The sequence below is a fragment of the Heptranchias perlo genome, unplaced genomic scaffold, assembly GCF_035084215.1.
Source record: "Heptranchias perlo isolate sHepPer1 unplaced genomic scaffold, sHepPer1.hap1 HAP1_SCAFFOLD_73, whole genome shotgun sequence".
Lineage (NCBI taxonomy): Eukaryota > Metazoa > Chordata > Chondrichthyes > Hexanchiformes > Hexanchidae > Heptranchias > Heptranchias perlo.
The window spans coordinates 1,469,878-1,480,747 of record NW_027139761.1 but is presented as its reverse complement, the minus strand read 5'-3'; the positions used below and the strand labels follow the sequence as shown (position 1 = coordinate 1,480,747).

Sequence of the window (10,870 nt, the reverse complement as noted above, 5' to 3'; positions counted from 1 at the left end):
CTTTTTAACAGACACAGAAACTGAATGATCCGGACATAAATTATCATGATGGTACATACGTTTCTCATAGGTTGAACATTAGATTTACTCTTTTTACAATGACACCACTGTACAATCTGATACTTCGCGACCTTACAATCTCAACACCAACCTGGAAGGAACTGTTGCTGATTTCAGCAAATAATGCAAAACCCTCTGTCTGCCGTTTCGAGAAGGATGGGACTTTGACCAGACCTTCTGTGTGGATTGAAGGAGAGAAACAAAACTTAAACACAATAACGACGAGGATGGGACTCAAACCCACGCGTGCACAGCACAATGGATTAACAGTCCATCGCCTTAACCTCTCGGTCACCTCGTCGCACGCAAAAATATGCGAAAGCCCCTTTATTCAAAATTAAAATACTGGCTATGTTGCCAACCTGAAATCAAAACTGTAAATGTGCATATCCTCAGCAGGTCAGGCAGAATCTTTAAACATAGAAACAGAGTTAACGTTTCAGGTCGATGGCCATCACATGATTATTCCAACTCACTCAACTTGCGCCTTATAGATGGTTGAACGGCTTTTGGAAATTAGAAGGTGATTCACTCGCCGCACAATATCCAGCCTCTGAACTGCTTTTGTAACCATAGTATTCATGTGGCTGGTCCAGTTAAGTTTCTGGTTAATGATAACCAATAGTATGTTAATGGTGGGGGATTCGGCGATGTTAATACCGAATCCCCACAGAAGAGATTTACTGTAAAAATTCCAGGGCTGAGGGGCATAAGTTTCATGGATAGATTGGAGAAGCTGGGGTTGTTCTGCTTGGAACAGAGACGGTTCCGAGGAGATTTAATAGAGGTATTCAAAATGATGAAGGATCTCGACAGAGTAGAAAGAGATAAACTGTTCCTATTGGTGGAAGGTTCAAGGACCAGATAACATAGATTTAAGGTGTTTGGCAAAAGAACCAAAGGTGGCATGAGGAAAAACTTTTCTACACAGCGAGTGTTTAGGGTCTGGAATGCACCGCCCGAGGGGGTGGTGGGGGCAGATTCAATAATTGTCTTCAATAAGGAACTGGATAAGTATTTGAAACGAAAGAAAATACAGGGCAACAGGGAAAGGTTGGGGGAGTGGGTCTGTCTGGATTGCACTTGCAGAGAGCCGGCACGGACTCGATGTGCCGAATGGCCTCTTTTCGTGCTGTGACCTTTCTTTGATTCAATTCTATTTGTCGGAGGCGATGCAAAGCGACCGGAGCGTGACGTAAATCGACCTGCTCATGTACATTCTCTGATAATAAATCTTAGTGTGATGCAAAGAAGAAATTCATAATTATGGTCCATATCTTTTATATTATGCTGACGAAAAAGAGGTACTCGGTTCACCAGGCCGCCATTGTGCACATTGGTTGAAACTTCACCTCGATCACCCCTTACACTCCCAACACCTCCGTGTAAGATACAGTTGGGTGGTAATCCAGACTTTGCTGAATTGTTCAAACACGTGTAAACCAGCAATGCGGAAAAGCACTTCTTACCAATGAAGGGTTTTTGGTGAGGCGGCCAAAATGAAAAGCTCTACAAATTTTGGCAGCAGTGCGATTCGCACCTACATAATTCAGAAATGGAAGTCAGCATCTTAGACAACAAAACTACTCACACACACGGCAAACCATTCAGTTCGGATGACAAAAGTCATCAAGCAGAAACATTACCTCTGGTTCTTTCTCCACAGGCGCTGCCTGACCTGCTCAGCGTTTTCAGCATTTTCTGTTCTCATTCCTGTGATTTCACAATGGCCATTTTCCTGAAAACACCCAATTTGACCCAAGGACAAAGCTCCAACTTCACTTTCCCCACGCGCTTAAAGTCTGCGGTTTCGGAACAAAATCACCTCCGCGACGAACATTCAAAGGACCTTTCGCTCACGGCCAATCTCCTGTAATCGACACTTTTTCACCATTGCCGCTCTTTTCATTTCTCCTCATTCCTTTACAATCGGACATTTACACAGACCTATTACGATCAAGCGGAACATTTCCGACTTTCCTGCACCGCCCAGATTGCTAAAAGTGCAGCTTTCATCCGTCTTTCGCAGCTATGTCGCGCCGGCCGTCTCTACCGCAAATCAACTGCTCGGGGAAAAGCGCGAACGACCATGGAAACAAAACCCAGTTCTTCTGTTAACATCCCCCGTGTCACAAGATACCCCATGGAAATTTCACGGAAAAGTATGCGCTCTCCTTCCGAATGCCAGCCCTGCTTTCTTTGAGCTTGTCTCTGGAGCATGTGCCCCCGAGAAACAGCGGTCGATGCAGTGCAAACTTAAAGGTGTAAGAATGTGAAAGTGAATGTTAGAGTAGGCAAGGCCGCAGGAAAGTCTCAATGAAATGGACCATGATTGTGGAACGAAGAAAAAGCTGGAGGCAGCGGCGGGTCTGAATTTTGGATCATCCAACAGAGACACATGAGAGAACAAAAACAGGATACAGACAAAGGTGCTGGCGCAGAAAGAAAAAGCACGAAATAAGAGGAATGAAATGATAGTGAAAGAAAGAATGGGAGAGAGGGAGGTGAAAGGAAGAAAGAGAGAAAGAAAGATAGAAGGGAGAGACAAAATCAAGCGTGCAATACTCAGCCCGCAAATGGGCGCTGCTCCCAATCGGCGACACTTCGCCCCACAGACCCTCATCCCATTCATACCGTCCTACAATACACTGTCAATGCTGTGCAGTGAAACAGAGAGTTTAAAGGTAGAAAGACACTCACACCGTCCTACAATACACTTTCAATGCTGTGCAGAGAGACAGAGAGTTTAAAGGTATAGAGATACTCACTTTTTTTTTCAAAAGTAGCACATCCCAGGAATAAGAGAGAGCGTGGGTTTGCTCTCCTGGTGTAGCTGAGGCTTGTCAGTCAAGAGTCCCCTCCTCCCAGTATTGGCTGTGGAGGAAGTACAGTGTAGATTTAATGGAATACCTTCAGCCTGACCGAGGTTATTCTGACTGGCCAGTAATTACTCGATCGATCTCTTTCTCCCTTTTAAACAACGGTACATCTTTAGCAGTCCTCCAATCCTTCGGCATCACACCTGTAGCCAGGGAGGATTGGAAAACGATGGTCAGAGCCTCCGCTATTTCCTTCCTTGCTTCTATTAACAGCTTGGGATATATTTCGTCAGGGCCCGGGGATTCAGGTGGAGTGACTTGGGAACTTTCATTTTCCAGTTTGCAAAAGTTTGCACCGCTGGTCAAGATCACAAGTCTCGGTCAGAATTAGGACTACTTCCGGGTTTAAACTTCAAATCGTGAATTATACCCCGACCCCAACGAGACCAGAAACAAGAACGTGTTACAGACACATTCAATGAGAGGTCTGTCTGAATAATGAAAGTGCGTTTTTGAGCAGTCATCTTGATATCTGTTCCGGCCTGAAACCTGAACAAATCCAAACACCACAGTGTTATTTTGTCGCTTAATTCCACAAATTAGGTGAAAATAATAAGTTGCATAAGGCACTGCTGGGAGTTGAACCCAGGATCCCCTGTTTACTAGACAGATGCTTTAACCAGCTAAGCCACAGCGCCAATTGGTAACAACTTGTTCACACCTCCTCTCAATAACATCTATCAGCGACACGTTATTGTCTGTTCGGGGTTCAGACCATTTGAATTTGTCGATTTCGCTTGTCCGTTTCCCTGTGCATCCCGATACTTGCTGCATTTTTTCGCTGTGTTTATCTTTGTGTATCCATCAGTGCATTGATACACCGATGATTATGTGTGCTTGTGTTTGTTACATTAAATAAATTAGGGGATCAGACAATTCTCTCTCTGACAGTAAATAACTAATGAGCCGAACTTTATTGCAAAGTATTATTTCTTGCGGTGCTGAAACTAAAAACCGGAAGAGGAACAATCAGGGAAAAGGAGAAAAACCTGTGAGGGAAAATGAGGCCAACAATCAAGATTTTTACCAGGACAGGAAGAGAAAGAAGGGTGACGAAGAGTAATGTGGACCCTTTAAAGACAGATGGAGGTGATATTGTAATTGAATATCAGGAAATAGCAGAATTGCTAAATATTTACTTCACAGAGAAGGATGAGGATAACATACCAGAGACACGAGGACAACTGTAAATAAATCATGGGGATTCAGTACAAGTAAAATAATGGCAATGGAGAAAATAATTAGATTAAAGATAGACAAATCTCCAGGACCTAATCGTTACCACCCGAGGGGACGAAGAGGAATAGGCGAGGAAATTGTACATGATTTCGTCATGATCGTTCAAAATATCTTGATTCAGGAATTGGTCCTTTGATTGAAACATTGTCAATGTCACTCCATTATTTAGGATGGGTAGCAGAGATGAAGTTGGAAATTATAGACCCATTAGTCTGACGTCCGTGGTGGGGACGGTACCAGTATTCGTTATTAAGGAAGGAATGCCTGAGCACTTGGATAAATATGAAGTAATCAGAGAGAACCAGCATGGATTTATAAAGGGTAAGTCAAGTCCAACAATGCGAGTTGAACTTTTTGAAGATATATCTAACGTGGTAGATAATGGAGTGTGTATGGATGTTATATAATATTGAATTCCAGAAGGATTCTATAAGGTACCACAGAAGATACTGTTAACATAAATGGGAGCGCGTAGAATTTAAAGCAACCAATCGAAACGGGTTGGGAGTTGGTTCGAAGGTGCATAAATGACGGAGACGACGGAATAGACTGCCGCATATTCTGGCGATTTGGAGGAGGGGACCGAGTGTAACGCATCAAAGTTTGCAGATGATACAAAGATGGGAGGGAAAGTAGAGAGTGAGGAGGACATAAAAAACCTACAAGGGGATATCAACAGGCTGGGTGAGTGGGCGGAGATTTGGCAGATGCAATGCAATATTGGAAAATGTGAGGTGATGCACTTTGGCAGAAAAACTCAGAAAGCAAGTTATTATCTTAATGGTGAGAAACTGGAAAGTACTGCAGTACAAAGAGATCTGGGAGTCCTCGTGCAAGAAAGTCAAAAAGTTAGTATGCAGGTGCAGCAGGTGATCAAGAAGGCCAACGGAATGTTGGCTTTTATTGCTAGGGGGATTGACTATAAAAACAGGTAGGTATTGCTGCAGTTATATAAGGTATTGGTGAGACCGCACCTGGAATACTGCATACAGTTTTGGTCTCCATACTTAAGAAAAGACATACTTGCTCTCGAGGCGGTACAAATGAGGTTCACTCGGTTAATCCCGGGGATGAGGGGGGTGGACATATGAGGAGAGGTTGAGTAGATTGGGACTCTACTCATTGGAGTTCAGAAGAATGAGAGGCGATCTTATTGAAACATATAAGATTGTGAAGGGGCTTGATCGGGTGGATGCGGTAAGAATGTTCCCAAGGATGGGTGAAACTAGAACTAGGTGGCATAATCTTAGAATAAGGGGCTGCTCTTTCAAAACTGAGAGGAGGAGAAACTTCTTCACTCAGAGGATAGTAGGTCTGTGGAATTTGCTGCCCCAGGAAGCTGTGGAAGCTACATCATTAAATAAATTTAAAACAGAAATTGACAGTTACCTAGAAGTAAAGGGAATTAGGGGTTACGGTGAACGGGCAGGAAATTGGACATGAATTTAGATGTGAGGTTAGGATCGGATCAGCCATGATCTTATTGAATGGCGGAGCAGGCTGGAGGGGCCGATTGGCCTACTCCTGCTCCTATTTCTTATGTTCTTCTGTTCTTCTATCCACGTTTGTCGCTGACACCAAGTTAGGTGTCACAGTGAATATTGTAAATGGAAGCATAGGGAAACTGAAAGATTAAGTGAGTTGGCAAAATTGCGGCAGATGGAGTTACATAGAATTACAAAGAATGTACATCACGGAAACAGGCAATTCGGCCCAACTCGATTCTGCCGGTGTTTATGCTGCAGACAAGCCTCCGCCAACCCCTCCTCATCTAACCGTATGTGCAGACCCTTATATTCCTTTCTCCTCCATGTGTTTATCTCGCGTCGCCGTCAACGAATCCATGCTATTCGCCTAAACTACTCCTTGTGGGAGCGAATTGCACATTCTAACCACTCTCTGGGTGAATGTGTTCCTCTTGAATGCCATATTGAATTAAATAGTGACTACCTTATAATCATGGCCCCAATGATTTGGAGTCCCCGCATTCACAAGTGCAAACACCTTATCTACGTCTAACCTATCAAACCCTTGCGTAATCTTAAAGTTCGATATCAGGTCACCCCTCAGCCTTCTCTTGCCCATTTTGAAAGTTTGAACAGAGCCCCAGTCTGTTCAAACTTTCAAAATGGGCAAGTGTGAGCTCATCTACTTTGGACTGAAGTAAGATAGATCAGAGTATTTTCTAAATGGTGAGAATCTAGGAACTGTGGAGGAGCAGAGAGATTTAGGGGTCCAAGTACAGAAATCGCTAAAAGCCAGTGGAATGTTAGAAAAATTAATTTAAATGTCTCATGGCATGTTGGCCTTTATTTCATGGAAACCGGGATTCAAAGGGGGAAGTATGTTACAGATAGAAATCCCTGCTGAGACCCCATTTAAAGTATTGCATTCAGTTCTGGGCACCACCTCTCAGGAATGAAATATTGGCCTTGGAGGGGGTGCAGCGCAGATTCACCAGAATGATACCGGGGCTAAAATGGTTAAATTATGAGGACAGGTTATGCGGAGGTCGGTCCTCATTTTTCTCTTATGAATCCGGCCCCGTCCGTTTACTGTTGACGGGAGCGCGTCTGATGCTAAGTCAGTCAGAATCGGATGCAAATCACATAACCGGCACAGCGGCTCAGGGACTGGCGACTGGTTTTACATTGAGTCTTTTTTAAGGGATAGGCTGTACATTGTTTGTATAATAATAATAATAAGTTTGATACAATTAAGGTTTTTTTTCGGTTATTTCCCATTTCCACCCTCACCAGTTTGACATAGTAACAGGTAACAATGTTTAAGGGATGTGATGTCCAGTGTTGGTGGAATCAGTGTAATTTAACTTGATACATTGAAGAATCTCTTGTCTATCCCAGGCTTTTACCTTATGTTTAGACCCTCACCTAGTTTAAAATCGGTCACTCACTGATATAAATAAACCAATAACAACCCCGAAACCTCAGCGGGTATATTTGTTCCGATAATTAGTGACGGTCGCAATTTCCATTGAAATTACAATCGGCAAATCCCAGAGGCTGTTTCGGGTTTGACAAACTGTGAAACAGATTGTTTTAAAAGCCGAAAAAAGGGAAAACCTGGTGGTAGATATAAAGTTTTAAACATTATCTCTTTCTGTTTCAGATTTACAATTTCTCTTTGTGTGTTGCTGACAGGAGCGGCTATAATGGAGCCCAGTGACTGGTTCATGAGCTGCACTGAGACATCGGCCTGTGTTACAGACTGGCTCGTTGGACCTGCTCATTTCGACTCATCTCATTGTCAGCAACGGGAAATTATTGAAATTGAGGCTGGTGAATAACTGCTCGAAATACCAATCCTCTCCACCACTGGGGACTGAATCTTCCGACAAACAGGGATTTTCAATCGTGCAAGTTTCATTCACCTATTCTGCTCTTCGTTTCCCTGATCTGATTGGTGCGCCTTTCCCTTCAATTCAGGACTGATAGGAAAAACTCGATTTTACAGTCGATTTTCGGGTCATGACCTATAGTGATATTTCAAATAATTGAAATCGACCTTTATCAATCACAATATCGTCACCTACACGTTTGACAAACGCAAAGCGGCTTCAATCACGGTTTTGCTGACACAACTCGTTCAAAGATACTGTCGGTAATTGGTGGGTCTTTCAAGTCATGACACGAACGTAACGGTTCGCACTGCCGTTTTCCCCAAGACACTTCAGATTCATGTGGAATGATTTCGCTTTGGGGGTTAAAACCATTCCCTCTTCACAAATCCGCGTTTGACCCCGTGTCTTTTAATATTTTTGATAAGCGATACCAAATCGTTTTGCCCCGTAGTGTACATTACTTTTTAAATATTACAGATAAGCGGAGCACTTGAGCTGTCACAGCTGTGACTTTCACTTTTCTCCCTCTCCTCTCGATCTCACCGGCAACTGTCACGAACCACAATCTTCTGTCACACTTCTCCATCAGAAAGTTCCGAGCCTCGGTTTTCAAATGAAATAACGCCCATCTCTTCAATCAACGACAGCCCAGGGAGAGTTTCCCAGTTTCGTCTCACACTTTCCCCAAATCCTCCTGAAAGTTCCATCAAAAATTGTCCCTAAGTTAATAAAAATATAATTAAAAGTTCTTATCTTCTCGGGTTTTGTTTCAGATTCCAGGGCTTTTAAAGGTCATTGCGGATATTTATTGAAGCGCATCTTGATTGGAGGCTTCTTGGAGAAATTGGAGAAAGATCACGAAGCTCTTGAAGCGCAAGCGGTCAGCGTGCGGCACTTTTATCAGCTTCAGAAATGCCCAGGTTGTGAGTTTCAGCCTCACCGAGAACAGACGAACATTTTACTCCGAACATTTTGACCGGAGTTCAAGGTACAACTGGTCTGTACCATAACGCATCTACTTCTTAGTGTTCCCATGTGGGCCCTTGGGTTCCTCTGGCCTACCATCTTGCAATAGCAGGTGCCAGTTTGCTTGTTTATAGTGGGAGAGGGGGGCTATAAGCGGCAGTTGATGTGCCAAAGGGCCCGGTCCGAGATCTTGAAATCTAAAGAACCAAACACACAATTCTTTTTTTCGTTTAGCAGATATTCATCGGGTGGAAGTTTAGTGTGGGGAAAATTTGGAAGGGAAATCTGCTGCCTGGTGTCACTGTGTAACGGGTGAAATTATTCAGCTTACAGATGTCGAGAGGCCGTTTCCAGCTCCCGTGTGGGACAAGTTTAGCTTTTGAGCCACTGGGTAAAGTGTTATTTTAATTGGTGCTAACGAATGACAAGACATTTGGCAAAAACAAGAAGAATTGTAAACTCACGAGTTCACTGCCCATGTTTCTTGCATCATGTTCAACAGGAACAAGGATTCTCCTCAACACGTTACTGAAAAATTTATAAAAGGGATCTTCACCTCAGTTCGACGTCTACGAAGGATAATTCAGAGTCCTACCATAAATCTGTATAATGGATCGCTTTTTAATGATGAGCCTGGGTAGCTCAGTCGGTAGACTACTGGACTTCGTTAAAGTGGCCAGTGAGTTGAGTGTGCAGAATTCAAATCCTTGTTCAGACAATGAACGTTGAAACAGCTGGCGAGTTCTGTGTTTGCAGCGAAGTAAGAACACTGTGGGACAGATGATGCCTGCGATGTGTTGTCAAAGCTTCGGTGGGAAATTGTTTCCCAGGGATGGGCAGTATTGCGCTGTCTGAGGCGGCATTTGCGGCCTTCCGCCAGCAACCTGTCATTGGAGGGAGCGGGGCCGGACAGGCGGCCTGAATGTCGTTGCTGTCGTGGCCTCACTCAATCCGGGAACTGGGGAATATCGAACATCGAAAAACGGATGTGTTTGTTGCCGCGGCTGCAACGCTGTTTCGAACTGTCGTTATTAACCGAGGCAGCTCTTCAGGGTCCTTCAATGATCTCTCACAAATCAACTAAAACCAGTTGCAAAGAGTCGCTTTGAGAGGGGATTTCTGCACAGTCAGGGCAGGAAACTGGAGTGAGGGAGAGACATTTTCGGTATCCGTGTAATGTTTGAGTGTGTGTAGAACTGGACAGAGAAAGGAAAATATACCGGATCTGTATTTTATTCATATTTCACCACAGAGTGATTTCTTGTGTTTTTTCATATTTATTGATTTTTAGTGGATTCCGTTTTGAAAATGTTTCCGCCCGGTTTCGAACCGGGGACCTTTCGCGTGTGAGGCGAACGTGATAACCACTACACTACGGAAACTCTGCTGTTCAAATGCTTGCAGGAAATGCTCGGAAGATAGTTGCCTTCTCCAAATGTTCTCAGTGCTGGGAGACGGGGCCGGTTCCCCTTCAGGGAATTAAATTTTACAAAATAGTTTGTTGTATCAATTTTGCAAAACTCATCAAACTCAATAAAAAGACAAATAGTTGTTCAAATCGCCATTATATCAACCAATAACTTTCTGTTTCAGACTGACGGAAACCCAACATGTTTTTCATTCATTCATTCACCAGGCTGAATATAGAAAGTTCAGAAGGGAAGTGAAAAAGGAAATGAGGGGCAAAGAGAGAGTGTGAGAATAAACTGGCGGCCAACATAAACTGGCATGTAAACATTAAACGGGCAGTAGGAGCCGTACTCTGAAAAAGGACCATAAAGGAGAGCTATTCATGGAGGCAGAGGAGATGGCCGAGATCCGATATAAATACTTTGTATACGTCTTCACCAAGGAAGAAGATGCTGCCAGAGTTTCAGTAAAGTTAAATACAGTTGAGATACTGAATGGGCTAAACATTGATAAAGAAGAGGTACTCGGAAGGCTAGCTGTACTTAAAGTGGATAAGTCACCCGGTCCGGATGGGATGCATCGTAGGCTGCTGAGGGAATAAGGGTGGAAATAGCAGGAGGTACTGACCATAATCTTACAAACATCCACAGATACGGGGGTGGTGCTAGAGGACTGGAGAATTGCAAACGTTACATTCTTGTTCAAAAAAGGTTGTAAGGATAAAGCCAGCATCTATATGCCAGTCAGTTTAACCTCAATGGTGGGGGAACTTTTAGAAACGATAATCCGGGACAGAATTAACAGACACTTGGACGACTGTGGATTGATTAGGGAAAGCCGGCATGGGTTTGTTAAAGGCAAATCGTGTTTAACTAACATGATAGAGTTTTTTGTTGAGTTAACAGAGAGGGTAGATGAAGGCAACGCAGTTGATGTGGTGCATATGGACTTTCAA

The 10,870-nt window shown here is 43.5% G+C and overlaps 3 non-coding genes across 3 annotated transcripts; all 3 read right to left on the bottom strand.

Annotated features, from left to right (window-relative positions):
- Positions 1–279: 279 nt before the first annotated feature.
- Positions 280–361, bottom strand: trnan-guu (transfer RNA asparagine (anticodon GUU)). Its single transcript has one exon. It is a non-coding gene; the product is annotated as a tRNA-Asn (tRNA).
- Positions 362–3,503: 3,142 nt separating this feature from the next.
- Positions 3,504–3,577, bottom strand: trnat-agu (transfer RNA threonine (anticodon AGU)). Its single transcript has one exon. It is a non-coding gene; the product is annotated as a tRNA-Thr (tRNA).
- Positions 3,578–9,814: 6,237 nt separating this feature from the next.
- On the bottom strand, positions 9,815–9,887 carry trnav-cac (transfer RNA valine (anticodon CAC)). The gene has a single exon. It is a non-coding gene; the product is annotated as a tRNA-Val (tRNA).
- Positions 9,888–10,870: the final 983 nt, after the last annotated feature.